Genomic DNA, 16,113 nt, shown 5'->3' on the forward strand with positions numbered 1-16,113 from the left:
GCCCCACAAATATAACAGTCTTAGGCTACTCTGTTAACTGACGCACCCAGTAAAAAGCAGTAAGTCGTGGACTCCTATGTGCCTAAATTACATGTATATATCAGAATTGTGCTTCCAAGTCATGCTTGTACATGTGAAATTTTCATACTCACTGTAGCACTTAAATTCTGTTATAAAGCATTTCTCACCTCAATAGTTCCCTTTTGCTTGTCTCTCCTTGCACACCTCAAGGACCCTCACGCACTAATACTGCATGAAATGATAAGCACATAGTCTCTTGTCTCCATCAAAAGACAGTGGAATTTAATTACTGGCATTTCTTGTATTCATAGGATTCTCTGTGCAAGATCTGGAGCTACGATCACCAGGGTCTGAGTCAGTGACCAGGGTTGCTGCCTCAGCTACACAGTTTACAATGAATGTCAGAGATACTATGACGTTCTGTGTTTCCGAACTGATGATGGGTGATATAGTAACACCACTGTACTGCTATGGTTCTAATTTTACATTGGACCAAATGATAATGCAGCTACTTGCATGTAGAGCACAAGTCTTATGAGGAGCGGCTGAGGGAACTGGGGTTGTTTCGCCTGGAGAAAAGGAGGCTGAGGGGAGACCTTATTGCTCTCTACAACTACCTAAAAGAAGGCTGTAGTGAGGTGGGTGTCGGTCTCTTTTCCCAAGTAACAAGTGATAGGACAAGTGGAAATGGCCTCAAGTTGTGCCAGGGAAGGTTTAGATTGGATATTAGGAAAAATGTCTTCACCGAAAGGGTTGTCAAGCACTGGAACAGGCTGTCCAGGGAAGTGGTTGAGTCACCATCCCTGGAGGTATTTAAAAGTCGTGTAGATATGGAGCTTAGGGACATGGTTTAGTGGTGGCCTTGGCAGTGCTAGGTTAAGGGTTGGGCTTGATGATCTTAGAGGTCTTTTCCAACCTAAATGATTCTATGATTCAATGATTCTACTTATTGCTGATTCACTCATACTTCTCTTGATACTATATTTTTACACTCTTGCACTCCTCCTGGCCCAGTCCTCCCCTCTCTCTGCTGCCTGGACATATTGTGGCTCTATCAATCTCCTTCTTCACTTCTGTTCCTCTCTCTAGAGCTGGGACAATGCTATCTGACAACATTTTGGTTCCAACAGCACAGAAGAAGAACAATAGTGTGAGTTTATCGAGGGTGACATTATGCCTGACCACCCTGATTGCCTTCGGTGGCTTGGTGAACAACAACAGAAAAATGGATGTTGATTAGCTTGAATCCAGGAAGAGGTTTGACACAGAGTTCCAGAGCATCGCAATAACCAAACTGGTGAAATATGGACTGTACAAATGGATGGTCATGTAGGTGAAAGATTGGTTGAACCACCATGCTCAAGGGGCTGTGATCAGCAGAATGAAGTCCAGCTGTTGGTGGTTACTAGTGGTGTCCCGCAGGGATCAATATTGGGCCCAGAACTGTTTAATACCTTCATTATTGAGCTGAACACTGGGATGGAATACACGTTCAGGTAATTTGCAGTCTATATCAAACTGGGAGGAAAAACCGATACACTGGTGGGTGGAGCTGCTAGTCAGAAGGACCTCAACAGATTGGAGAATGCTCTGACTAGACCATTAAGGAGTTCAAAAAAGGCAAATGAAAAATCCTGCATCTGGGATGAGTTAACCCCATGCAATAATGCAGGCTGGAGGCCAATTGGATAGAAAGCAGCTTTGCAGAAAAGGACCTGGGGGTCCTGGTGGACAGCAGGTTGAACATGAGCCAGTGGTGCTCATATGCTCATTCCCTACTGGGAATGGTCCCTGGATCATGCTAAATTCTGAACCATGTTTGGGCATTGTTTGGGAAAATACTAGTTGGCAAGTGCCTGAAACATGTCAAGGACAATTTAACAGTATAGATGATTATGTGCCAGTGCCTGGGAATGATCCCTGGCAGCATTTAGTTTATTAGTGTAGACCTAACCTGTAAATCTGCAAGTTGAGAGAGGGGGAGAGTGTCAACACGAGGTTCCCATCCCACAAGCAGAAATGGAAGAGAGGAGTGTATTTCAAGGGTTCTTTTCACCCAAAATCCCTTGTCCTAAAGTTTTGATAGTAATGTTAACACTGTAAGGTGTAGTGATAGCTTCTTAGGCATTGGCATCGTGAAGGATTCAGGCAGTACCACCCAGCACCAATCTGAACCAGGGGCAGGTCAACACTTCCTCAAGGTTTCATTTCTGCGTCTTCCTCTCTGCTGACCATAAGCAACAAATGCTTCCTTAGCTCTAGTCTATTCCTGTTCGAGCACATTTTGTGTTACTTTTTTTGTCCAGCCTACAAATCATGTGTGGGTGGTTTTTTTGAAAAGCTGCTTGGTTTGCCCAAGATTTCCAGATGTGTAACATACCTTTTATTAATGAAAGGTTCTGGCACTACTGTACAGTATTTATGTATGTATTTATGTATGGGTCATGAATGGGAACAGTATTGTAGGACTTTTCATCAAGGATCGATGCATGCCTGGAAGTCTCGGATATGACCACTTGCAACATGAAACTCAGCCATGGGACAGCCAAGGTTTTCCAAACAACCTCAGACTTAATACATTTTCACAAAAAATCTAATGCTTTCGGGAATCATTGGACTTAGCCTACATATGGCAAAAACTGCTGTCATCTGGGTAATCCCCATGCTGCACAGTGACCCCTCCTTCTTCTACCCGAGGAGGCAGCTGGGGCAAGCTGCCCCTCTTGCTCCCCTGCGGGTGGCCCTGACTGCTTTCCCTTTCTTCTGTTTTTGGGAGTAAGGCTGCTCTGTTCTGAAACATATGACTGTAATCGTATGCAACTGCCCATGGACTATTACAATATATATTAATTTAAACAGGAATGAGATTAGGTTTACAAGCTGTCCCCTCCCCCATTACATATTTGTTACAATTTCCTGCTATTGTTGTCGATTTCTTTTACGAAGCAATAGAAAACTTTGATGTAGAATTAACTGAACCTGTTTTACATATTCAGTTTTTGTTGGCAGTGGTTTTATGCTCCTGGCTTTGGTCTCAATGCACTACATACACCAAATGGGAATTTTCAAACATTAATATATACATTTTAAATAAGGAAGAAAATATAAACTCTAAGCCCACCTACTGCTTGTATGGCAAGATTTAATAGGGTGATTTCTTAGCATGCAGGAGCATGGACTTAATTATAAAAGTACTGTAAATCCACTAATGCGCTACAGTTGGTTTTACATGCACACACATACACACACATTTATGTATGTACAGAAGGTTCTATAGCGAATGAGAAAGAATTAAATTTATGTCAGATGCCTGCCCTCAGAAAAAACGGTAAGAAAAGTCTGTATAGGTGTATGCAATTGAGATGGCTAGAAAGATGATTTATCTTTTATAAAAAGACTGAAATATTGACATTTCAAAATTCCTTAACTTAAAAAATCAAAACTTTTCCTTTCTTCATGGCTTCCTGCTTTCCTGCCTTCCTTCTTGCCTGCCTGCCCACCTATGTACCTTCCTAGCTCCCTACCTTCCTATTTTTCTTCTAGGAGAATAATTCAAGAAAGACATTAAGAACCATAGAAAATAGTAAAAAAACACCCACCTTCTCTGTTTCTTTCATTTTGTTTTGACAAAGTATGCAAAAGGTTTTATTTCTTAAGTTATTAAGTTTAAAAAATTCTTCATGTTTTCAGAGCAGAAAGTATAGATATGCATTCACAGTTGTGTAGGTTTGTTGACTGAACAAAGGAAAAATGGGGATAGGAAAAAAAATCAGTTTCCAAAAAGAAAAAATAAACTAGCAAGAGTGAAATTTCTTCCCCACCTTGATGGTGTGTGTCTGTGTTTATTGATGTTCTCATGCTTCCTTTAAGAATGGTAGATAATTCTAACCACAAAAACTAGAAACAAGGTTTGCAAGTTTTTTAATTTTTTTTTCAGTTGAAAACATCCATGAAAACTATTCTTTATGAAAAGATTAATTATAAAGATCATCAGACTGATTTTTAAGCAGGTTTAAATTCAGACACTGATGATGAATTCAGAGATACATTTGCTGGATGACGCTCAAGTTTGGTTGCTGGTTTTGTAAAATGATGGTCTCTCTCTTTCTGCTGGTGTCTCTTTCTCTCTAAGGATGGAGAGAAATAATGTCTTGGATCCATTCACTCTAACTGTAACATCTTATCTGACATTCCTGCATCAGGATTTTAGTTTTCCTAAACCACCTTTGTAATAAACACAGAGAGATGAGCACTAGCACAAGATGATCCAGATCTGGGATTGGCTGTGGTTCGCTGTCATAATAATTACTATATTTATTAGAACTTTTACTTAGCATCTTTGCAACCAAAAAAAAAAACCAACCCAAAAGCTTACTATAGCAGCATTTCTTTTCAAGAAGGAGAGCTAAAATAATGATGGAGTTGGTTAAAAATAAATGAACTAGTTAAAATGGTTAAGTCTTGTAGATAATAATTAGCACCTAACTGTACAACCCTAATTTTACTTATGCTACATCATGCTCTGGACCAGCTATTACTAGCCGGTTTGAAGAAAGAGATTTTGAAGTTATTTCTGCAGATACCTTCTTTTACCTCAGTAGAGGTTAAATATGCAGTGAACAGAGAAAAATTATTAGAAAATTATCTGAGACTGAAAAAAATGTTAGTATAAATATAAATGATAGTATAAAGTATTGAAAATAGCATGCTGTTCTGATCACTTAGAAAGGGTAGAGAAGGTCTAGAGTATCACAGAATCATAGAATACCTCAAGTTGGAAGAGACTCGTAAGGATCATCAAGTTCAACTCCCTGCTCCTCACAGAAGTACCTAAAACTAAACCATATGACTAAAAGCATTGTCCAGACACTCCTTGAACTCTGACAGGCTTGGTGCCGTGACCACTTCCCTGGGGATCCTGTTCCAGTGACCGATCACTCTCTCAGTGAAGAACCTTTTCCTAATGTCCAATCTGAACTTCCCCTGATGCAGCTTCATTCCATTTCCTCTGAACAAGCCAAGTGACCTCAGCTGCTCCTTTTAAGTCTTGCCCTCGAGGCCTTTCACCATCTTGGTCGCCCTCCTCTGGACACACTCTAGTAGTCTAATGTCCTTCTTACACTGAGGCACCCAAAACTGCACACAGTACTTGAGGGGGGCCGCACCAGTGCAGTGTAGATTGGGACAGTCACCTCCCTCGACCAGCTAGCTATGCTGTATTTGATGCACCCCAGGACACAGCTGGCCCTTTTGGCTACCAGGGCACACTGTTGACTCATACTCAACTTGCCATCAACCCAAACCCCCAGATCTCTTCCACGGGGCTGCTCTCCAGCCTCTTGTCCCCCAGTTTGCACATATAACCAGGATAACCCCATCCCAGGTGTAGAATCTGGCACTTGTTCTTGTTAAATTTCATACAGTTGGTGATTGCCCAGCTCTCTAGACTATCCAGATCTATCTGTAATGTCTCTCTACCCTCAAGGTAGTCCACAGCTCCTCCTAATTTAGTATCATCAGCAAAGTTATGTTCAGTTCCTGCATCCATATCATTTATAAAACCATTAAAGAGCACAGGCCCTAAAATCAAGCCCAGGATACACAGTTAAGGAGAACAAGGATGATCATGTCTATGAATGAGCTGACCTAGGTTCAATATTTAGGTATGAATTTCGTTCCTCAAAGCAGGATAAGCGAAAGTGATCGGAAGATATATTACAACCTTTTTTTGTTTTTCTTTCCAAACCTTTCCCAAAGAAATAATTGACACAACTGTCGGAATGTGTTTTTTGCCACCTTTTCTTTTTTTGAAATGTAGCAGACTGAAATTGCATTAAGAAGGGGCCTTATGAAAATGGGAATGTTTTTCATTTTTTGCTACCAAAAAACTTTCTTAAAACAAGGAGTTTTAAAATATTTGACTTGGAAATACTTTAATTCTTTTAAAAATGATGTAATGTTCCTTACATAATGCACAAAAGGTTTTCATCAATTTGTTTTGGCCTCTCACATTGCTGTATATTGCATTATTAAAGCTGGGTAACACCGAAGTAAAAATTCACATAAAAGTTTGTTCATAATATTCTTTTCTTGTGTTTTGTTCCTTGTTCAGTTTGTGGAGGTTTTTGAAGGAAGAGAGGGTTTGAGGGAGAGGGAAAGGAAAAAATAGGCATTTCTATAGAGCAGTTCACCTCATCCCAAAGCTGGCATTCAAAATACTGCAGACTGCCAGTGGTGGCCACTTCTCTCTGCTGGCTACAAAGGGAGCTGGATGACTGGTCCAGAGGTACGTATCTAAACTGCCGATGTCTATAGGCAGGTGAGCTGAATCCTACCCACCGGTCCTGCAGTAGGGGAACAAGAGGGAGCCCAGGTTTCCTCTCACACTTTTATTTGTTGCACCATGGTTAAGGATGAGATAACAAGAGACTGCAGGGCAGTGGTTTAATTGGCTCGATAACAAGTGGCATTTCAAACAGGAAAGTGCTGCTACACAGGTATAAAACTCACGTAGTGGCAATTAAACATGTTGAAGGTGCAGACCTACCCATCCTTTCCTCTCAGATGGGAGAGGAAATGCAAGGGAGCACTCGTGCGTGGATTGAACCCAGAGCCAGGCGCAGGTTTGCTCCATCTGTAACTGCTCTGACTGGGACCAGGGATCAGTAACTGCGAGGTGGTTGAGCTGGATTGTGTCCCCGTAAAACTATGGAAATGCCGCTTTGTGGGCCTCTTGTTCCCTGAATAAGCATGCAGCTGACATGCCTTTGAAGTACATGCAGCTGCACATATTTACCCTTTTTCTGCCTGATATGCGACAGGAGATTTATATTTCTCTGCTAACTCTGTGCTTTTCTTCTCCCACAGCTCTCATCTCTAATTGTTTGGCTATTAATTAATAATATACTACACAGGATTAGGTAATCAGGAAAATTGGCATCATTTACAGCAGCATTTACTACATTTATCTTTGGTTTTAGACTTAAATTTCATGTTTCATTCCAAGGTTTTATAGCCACATTTTTATTTCCATGCCTTTTCTAATGAAGACTGTTTGTGGCCAAAATACAGGATAAAATAAAACTTTATGATCTTAGCTGCAAGTTGGTGTAAGGTCATTAGATTTGGCAGTCAAGCTGTACTTACTTGGAGTTTGATACCCAGTGATTGTTTCCAATTTGATCCACTTGGGCATTTGCAACAATAAATGTTAAGCTTTCAGATTTTACAATATTGTAAGTTCCAGGGAAGCGTTAAGACCAAATATAGGTTCAGTTTTTACCTCTCTTGAATGGATTTTTTTGTTGTTGTTGTTCTTGCACTTCTTGCTGCTAGCGAAGCTGTCTTCCTGGGGGATAAAGAAGGAAACTTTGTTTCATGGAATGACACCATTTTGAGCTCCACAGCTAAACAAAGCTGAATCAGATTGGCATGAACATAGTATCTATATAAGGGAACTTGTGCACTTCAAAATTAGGTCTAACAATTCAAAAAGTGACACTGTTTTTTTTTGTTCTTGCACTTCTTGCTGCTAGCGAAGCTGTCTTCCTGGGGGATAAAGAAGGAAACTTTGTTTCATGGAATGACACCATTTTGAGCTCCACAGCTAAACAAAGCTGAATCAGATTGGCATGAACATAGTATCTATATAAGGGAACTTGTGCACTTCAAAATTAGGTCTAACAATTCAAAAAGTGACACTGCTTTCCTCAAATAAGCATTGAACCATTACTTCAACATGGTGTTAGGAAATGAAGGATGATATAATCTTTCAGAGCAGTAAGAATCTGATCACTTGTGTTTTCTAACAGTAATGTTTGGGTTTTTTTTGTGAAGCGAGGGAGTTTGTTTGGGGCCTTGGCTTCTATACTTTTCTTCCAATCTCTGTACTTCCAGTTTTTTCCTTTCACTATCAAGTAGATAGTCTTTCCTCATTCAGATTTAAAGCCTTAACATTTTCTTTTGATTTTTGCTCTCTCCCTGATACATAGGATTCATAGCTATATTTTACCAATTTAATCTTTGTAAGATCTGATGACTCCATTTCTTTTCTGTTGTACCATTGTCTAGAATTTCACTATTGACTTTTGACACATATCTTGTTCTCTATCAGTCCATGTAAAACACTGGATGAAACAGCTGTCAGTAATTAGCTGGCTGTCTAAATACAGATGCCATCTCTATGCATGGTAAGCATAAGAGACTTGAAACATAGGAGGAGTTTTTGTGCATGTAGGTGCACCTGTTTTTATACTACTACTATTTTCAAACAGAATGTTTCAAAATCGTCAGTGACTGCTGAGTTCAGATAAATCAGAGCTAGATCTCAGCAACTCCTAATATGATTCTTCTAACACCAGAACTGCTTCTTTCATGTCTGACTCAATTTTCACTAATGAGCAGTAGTAGAACCAAAATATTGGTTTCCCTTTATGTTACTCCAGTACTTGTTATTTGTGTGGGTCCAAATTTAGCCACTAAGAAAGTATGTGGATTTACTAATAAGCTGGCCTTTTTATTCTGTAATATCTGCCATAGAATTCATGTATGAGCTATTCTTGCAGGCAGTATCTTGTCACCAACAATAGCTAGTATGGCTTGCATATTTGAAAAGTAGTCCATTAATGAGTAGCCTGACAGTAAACTTCTAAAAGTTACTCTATGGTGCAATTAAAAAGAATAATGCAGATCTTCAAACTCAGGAAGCGAGAGAAGCATTTATTTTGTACTGAACATCTGAAAACCGGAGAATGTATGACTGAAACAGAACAGGAGCATGTGTTTACCACTGTGTATATAAAAGTCTTGACCTGGCTCTATACTCATGTTCAAATTGTCACATGTGATCTTTTTAAGCAAATGATCATGCAAGCCTGAAAATATGGGTCAGTTATTTCAACCTGATTCTAAGTGCCCAGGAACCTGTTATCAGTAACTGCCTTCTAATTCAGTATTTAATACACATATTTATTTAAGGGGCAAGTCCTGCCTAAGTTTAGGCAAGACAGATTCCTGTAGAAGAGTTGGGAAAGTTCTAAAAAAAAAAAAAAATTCCTCCTTTGATGCGAGAATGAGGCTATCCTGCAGTGATCAGGTTAGCTTGCCAACTGACCACAGCTTTGAAGGCTAGCAGCATGCTTTGCACATACTGTGAGCCATTGACTTAATCAGATAAAAGTTTAGTAGTTCTGAATAAACTTAAAAAGTGAATCATGAGCTCTGTGTTGACATGAGCTGCTTTCTCTAAACAACTTTTAAAGCTCCTTACCAGGCTTTTTCTTTTGAGAAATGGTATGTTTGAAGGATTCCAGAAGTTCCTCAACCATTATTCTCCACCCTCCCTAGTTTAAAGTATTTCTGATGCTCTGAGATAATTCAGGGTTCAGTGAGGATGACAAAGTGTAAGCATGACTCTGAATTTAGTGATTAGGGATCTCAGACTGGTAAGGGGAGATCTTAAAGCCAGTCCTGGCTTTAAAGGATTGGATAAAATATAGACACATCCTTGGCATGAATGCAGAAAATGAAGTGGGTCCTCAAACCATTAAATTATGTGATTGTACATCAACTTATAATCTCTTTTTGGCCTAATGACCCTTTGAATGAAGAAAAACTTGAGAAGGAAAAGATGAGAGAACTCCCTTGACCCATAGGGCTATTTCTGTCCTTTTCAGCCTCCCTATTTTGGGTCTTCTGGTGGGAGACAAGAGCCATGAGTTCAGATGTTCAAAAGACTAAAGCAGGAGCTGAAATGGCATCTCTCACAGCCTAGCCAAATGCTGAGATCACTGTGCATGTTCAAGAAGCTCAGTTTTATGTAGTAACTGTCAAGAACAAAAGTCATGGATGTTTCTGTTTTCCTTGAATAGCCTGATGCACTCCTTCTCTGACTGAAATGTGCTTCCTATAAAACCTCCAATTCCCTCACATATAACAATAAGGATAAAAAAAAAAAGAAAACATGTGAGTTGGCTCTATTTTTATTTTTATATCCTCAATACAGGCCAGGAGAATTGAAGGAGCTAGGCCGTTGGGTCTTTAACACAGGATGATACCTCAGGGCACTGGTAGCCTTTAAGGGCATGTGAACAGCCTGCCAGCAGACAGTGGTGGCCACCAACAGCAAACTTCAACACCCCCTTGACACCTCAGACTCCTCTGGGTCAGAGGGACTCTGACCTCATTGCTGTCAGCGGTAAAATCCTTCTTGACTTTAGCTGGGCCAAGATTTTGTACATATTTTAACTGCCAAAAGCCATAGTTGTACATGGCCTTTACTTCTGTGTACACAACACTGCAGTGAAGGCGCTAGGCTAAAACTCAGGGGATGTGGGGTCAGTTGCCAGCTCTGCAAATGGTTTCCCCCTACAAATGGTTTCCCCTGAAATGTCTGGCAAGGCACTTTATCTATGCTGTGTTTTCTCCCATTTTCTCATCATTTATTCTCATAAATTCTCTAAGGCAAGCTTTTCTCTGTGTATATTCACATTTTCTAATGCTTTGTCTCTTGTTTTGATTGAAATTTTTATTTGTAATACAAATAATGTTTATTTAAAATTCAGCTTTACTAAATCATCTATTCCAATGCCATAGTACTTTAACAACTTCTATTTTCAGGTCACCAGAGCATCTTGCAATCATTACATATGCACGTCGCCTAACTTTTGACATTTAGTCTGACCAGTTAGGCCTGAGAAAGCCAAAACAGTTAGCAATTGCCTCTGCTCTCTTGATGTATGTGAAGCCACTTAGATGTCTCTTAACCTTGCTCCTCCTGTGGTTTTGGTACCACCATGTGGAGATACCCATGGAACTCCTGTTTTACTTGAGACTTCTCTAAGCTTTGTGAATACAAACTAACAAATACATATATGTACATAAATGTATTTTAACATTCATGTTTGACCAAATTACTTCCCAAACAGAGCTATCTGTGGGAGAAGGACATCAAGGTTCACACAGCATTGGGTTTGCAGATGCTAATAATCCAGTTTCAGGGTTTGCCTGTATAGCAAGATTAATCTACAGGTTGGAGGAAAAAAAAAACAAACCAGCCACAGATAGTCAAGTCAACCATACCTGATCCAGGGTACAATGAGAGTCTCATATACGCATCTCAAGATAGGTTCTTCACATGTTGAATACAGATGAAATTTGACCTATTTTTCCTACCTGAGAAGTCAAAGGAAGACTACCCATTGCTGCCTATCTGCCGATATTTAGTGCATATGCTTGTTTTCCCCTACTAGTCTAAATGCTTCCATTAGGTTCAGCGTGAAGAGCAATCCTGAAGACAACAATGAAATCTGAGCTACAGAGACAGCAGGAAATATTTGCAAGCTGTGCGAGGTCCAGCAGTGATACTTAAACAAAACATCACGTTTTGCAGGAGAATGCTGCATGCTGATCACTTATGAACTAGACCCCCTCCCCTTTCTTTCAGAGAGGAGACAGTATTCATCTCAAAGGGGAAGATATACTCCTTATTCAAAGGAGTACATGGAGAACCAAACCGCAAAAAAAACCACTTTGAGAAGCTTGCCTGTACTAAAAGAACAAATAGAGGCATCTGAGAAAGAATGAGAAGGAGGAGGGAGGTAGGTACAGAGGAGAAGTTTATTCACACTGCCTGACTTCAGGCATCCAGTTCAGGCTTCTTATAGACAACTGAGATGGCTAGGCTCCTGCAGAGGTCCCTTTGGGATCTATTTTTGATTAGTTTAGAGGAATTGTCTTCCTAGTTTAGGATAGTTAAGCTATGTGAATCTCTCCCAAACTATTACCTTTTAACAGCATCACTAGGAGGCTTTTATTGTCTATGATATTTACTTGCATCATAAATCCAAATAACAACAGTGGGTTTAAGAAAAGGGGAATAAAAATGGCATAATGTGCTGGGGAGCCATCGGTGGATAGTGAGGGTGCTTGAGTACCCAGATGAAGCTTGTGTCCTGGTACAGCTGGTGTTCATAGTGCAGGCTTGAAAGTTAACGGCTTTTTGGTGTGTAAGTTTGGTCCTGAGAAAGGGCTGAAATCCTCACTGAACAAGCACTACAGACATACCCATGGAGCCTCACGTGCTGTAGTCAGGAAAAAAAACCACCAGTGCAGTTCTCTCTCTGGTGCACTGAAACATGGGGACTCAGAGGGAGTGGGAGGGTGTCCCAAGCTCTGCAGTTCAAAACGTTCCTGTTTCCCAGTGAAGAAGCACAAATTTTGCCCAGGGTGTTTTGTTAAGAGTGGAAGCTTTCCTCCACTGCCAGTCCCACAGGATTTAGTTGCAGTCTCAGATATTTGTCTTTTCTCTGCCCTGTTCTTCCTGCCAGCGGTTATTCCTCAGTCTAATTTTTCAAAATCACTTTGCTAGTGGATATTTGTTGCCATGAAATCCTCCAGGCTCGGAGGTGGGGTAGTTGATCCGTGCCTTCCACTTTCTCCTTGGTTCACTGGCTGTTTCAAACTGTTCAAATGTGTTATTGCTTTTGGGACAACTGTGAGGTTCTTGCTGTCTTGTTACTGTCAGTAAACTCCCAGGCTTGACCCCTGTGTCAGTGGCATGGTTAGAAAACAGGACATATTAGAAGTAGGTTAGAGTATCACAGGTTTATATCAATCAGGACATGACTCCTTCTTTTTTAAAATGCAAAAATTTTGTGTAGGAGTTTACTGCACCAACATGAAATCAAAAGGAGCATTTACAAGAGCAATTTACTACTTCAAGCATGTTGCAAAAATATGGCAGTAAAGATAAAGAAAGAGACTAATCCAAGATGGTGCAATAGCTTTCATCATCCAGTCTCATAAATGTCTAATCCCACTCTCCTTCAGACCATGTTTATTTTCATATAAATTCCTTTAAATTGTAGTGTTGCTCGTTTCTTAAACATGACTAATTGTTTTATGCTACCCTTGTGAGCCCGGTTTTCATCATAGCATGTTTTCACACCGTGTGACCCAGTTGATGTGGCTGTTCCATCCAGTAAAGAAGAGGAGGTATTGTAATACATTTCTATGGCATGTGCATGTTTTCATGAGATATCCATTCCCTGTGTTTACCAAATTTTCTTAGTGCAGAAACATATTTTTCATTTGGCTTCACTTTTTGAGGGTTGCATTTTCTCCTTGATGTGTACCAGAGGTTTGGCTATTTGAGCAAGAGGAAATAATTTAATGGACAGCAATTATGTTCCTGGCCTTCTGTCTGCACGTTAGGTGTTCTACATAGTTTAAAAGTGAGCAGAGTAGATTCATGCCAGTTGCAGCTAAATTTTTAAGAGCAACTGTGATAAAATTATTCTCAGCCCAGAGCATGAAACAGGATGTAGCTGCAGTCTCCCAGATTCAGTCCAGGAGGGTAGGTGGGATTCTGAGTAATCATTTTCTCTCTTAATAATCTCTTAATTTAGAAAACCTGCCATAACCTGCAAGTGGTTTGAGTACATCATTGGAAATTGTTCACCTTGTCATGCTTCCTGGCCTGTTTTGGGAGTATGCTGCTGGGATTACAAATCTCTGCTTCTCTTATCTGTCCTACCCTGCACAAGGAGGACATTAACAGCTGAAAAAAAAGGAGTAGGAATTGTTCAGAGCAAATATCATAAACCAGAAAGCAGGAAAACCTTCTTCCCTCTATGTTCCCAGAGGAAGGACACAATTTAATGTAAAGTTTACAACTCTTGTTGAACAGAGAGTTAACGTTCCCCCTTATTAACAGCAAAATACCAGCATTGTGATTACCCCTTTTTATAAAAAAAAAAAAAAGTTATTTTAACTCTTAGTTTTGATCATAAAACTCAAAATCTTTCTAAATATGCTCCCATTATATCACGAATGTGATAAACTCAAAGAAAACAGTTTTGCGTTCCTCTCAGGTGCTCTCAGTTCTCTCAGCGATTGCATTTAAGCATGGCTTTACATGGAATAAGTCAAGAAGATAACTTCTATTCATAAAGCTGCAGGGATGTACACGTGCTTGGGGAATGAAGCAGGGGACTGATCTCTTGGCACAAATCTCGATAATCCCAAAGTGCATGCTTTTAATTCATGAATATATATGCATATATTTGTGTATAAATGTGTGTGTATATATAATCGTGTATAAATATTAGGCAGAACATAGTAGCCTACGTAATAAAATTATGCACACCACATTGGGATGAATACTAAGTTATGTGCTATCTTATCAGAACCCTGCAGTAAGTACATTTTAATCACATTTTTCCAGGGCTGTGTATTTCATATACACCATTCAAAGGATAACACAAGATTTTAGCAAGAAATTTCAATGTTTTTATTACATTCATATGGGAAGCATAACTTCACATTCCTACATGTTTACTGCACTTTCCATAATACCCCAGTTGTCAGGAAAAAACAGGAAAATACTAAAAGAAAAACAGTTTAGATTAAAAGACTGAGCCCCCCTATGGATATTCTCAGATCCATGAAATTCTTTCTTCTGGGGATTTCTCTGATGGATGGGGAGGCTCATCGCCTGCCTACAGCACTGGCAGGAAACCCCACACCTTGAACGGGATGACCTCAAAGAAGCTGCTGAGTTTTCTGGCCCCTTTTCCAGACCTTTTTCTCCTGGGGCCAGAGCTGCGCTGTGTGAACATTAAAGATTTCATGGTGCTTTTCAAAAGGGAGACAGCCCTGAACTCCTTAACAGCAGTCTGCTTTGCCTCAGGAATTAAAGACAGTAGGAACTGACCTCAGAACAGGACTTCTCCCCAGCGCTGATGAGAATTTTCTTTCCCCTGTCCCTGTCATTTTACATGTCATGTACTAGCTGGTTCCCCCTGTTCCCTACGACCCCAAAGGCAATTCCATTTTATCTGTGTTTTACACTTGCAGTTTTCCCAGCATTTTGGGTTCATCCATAGGTACCTCACAACAGTTACACTGGGTCTGACTCAATTATATTAAAGCCTCTTTACATTTAGTTTATAAGGCCCCTTTACACTGCTGGAATAATATAAGTGGACCTCAGTGTAAATGAAAATCATCCCCTCATTTTTGTATTTTCCTTCAAAGTGCTGTGTTTGTTCCACTACGCAAAATAAAACAGAACATCCATGACAAAAAATGTGATCCATCTGTCTCCTCCCTTAGCAAGGAATGCCCTGAGAACTGGTGTTACCAAAGTTTTATTATCGCTCACAAAACAGATCTTAGAACCATTTACTGGATACAATAGAGCATCATTAAAAAATTAAACTAAACTACAGTTGTCCAAATAAATACACAAAGTACATTTTGTGATCCATTACCTCATTTTTATTGCATTTATCCACTTTATTGCTGCTTTGCAATTCAGTAATTTGTGATGGGTTTTACAGTCATTAGTGACAATTAAAAAAAATTAACCACAAAAATGATAGAACAACGACAAAAAGGGAAATCTATTTTAAAAATGCTTTATCTGAAAGAGTGCTCAGTGGTCCATTAGGTCTATTAATAACAACACATGTTTTTGGAATAATGATGTCTTTTAGATGTGATAAAATTACTGTGCATGACCAATAATAGGAAAAGAAAGGAAGGAAGAAAAGCAGATATCACGCAGTTACTCAGTTTTGCAGTGGGAAGAGCTTTCTGTTAGAAATGTTTCTACATTTTTCTGTGAAAAATTGAGTGTTTTTTTCTAAGGCATAATTTGTTTCCTGAGAAAATTTCATTTTTTTTAAAAAAAGGATACACAAAATTTAAAAGTATTCTTTCAAAAATTAAAATACTGTTTCAAAGGAACTGTTGTGTCTCTTGCAAATGGAGGCCCTGGGTGTCTGATGTTACCCCTGTTCTTTAATGGTACTTGCCTGAAATCGTCCAGAAAGCCTCATGTCCAGGTGTGCCAGCAATATACCCTGCCTTCAACAACATGGAGAGAACTGCCCTATGGGAGATTTAGATAGCCCAAATGGTCTGAAACTGTGAGGAAAAAAAAAGAAGCTTCTTGTACTTTAGACACATTTTCCATAGTATTTCCATAACACTAATTTCCAAGAAAAGCTGGTATTTCACTGAAAAAGTAAAGTTTTCTATTAAAAATAATCAAAATTCTGTGACTTTTTAAATGTGTATATCGGCTTT

Source organism: Aptenodytes forsteri, unplaced genomic scaffold (assembly GCF_000699145.1).
Source record: "Aptenodytes forsteri isolate BGI_AS27 unplaced genomic scaffold, ASM69914v1 Scaffold138, whole genome shotgun sequence".
NCBI lineage: Eukaryota > Metazoa > Chordata > Aves > Sphenisciformes > Spheniscidae > Aptenodytes > Aptenodytes forsteri.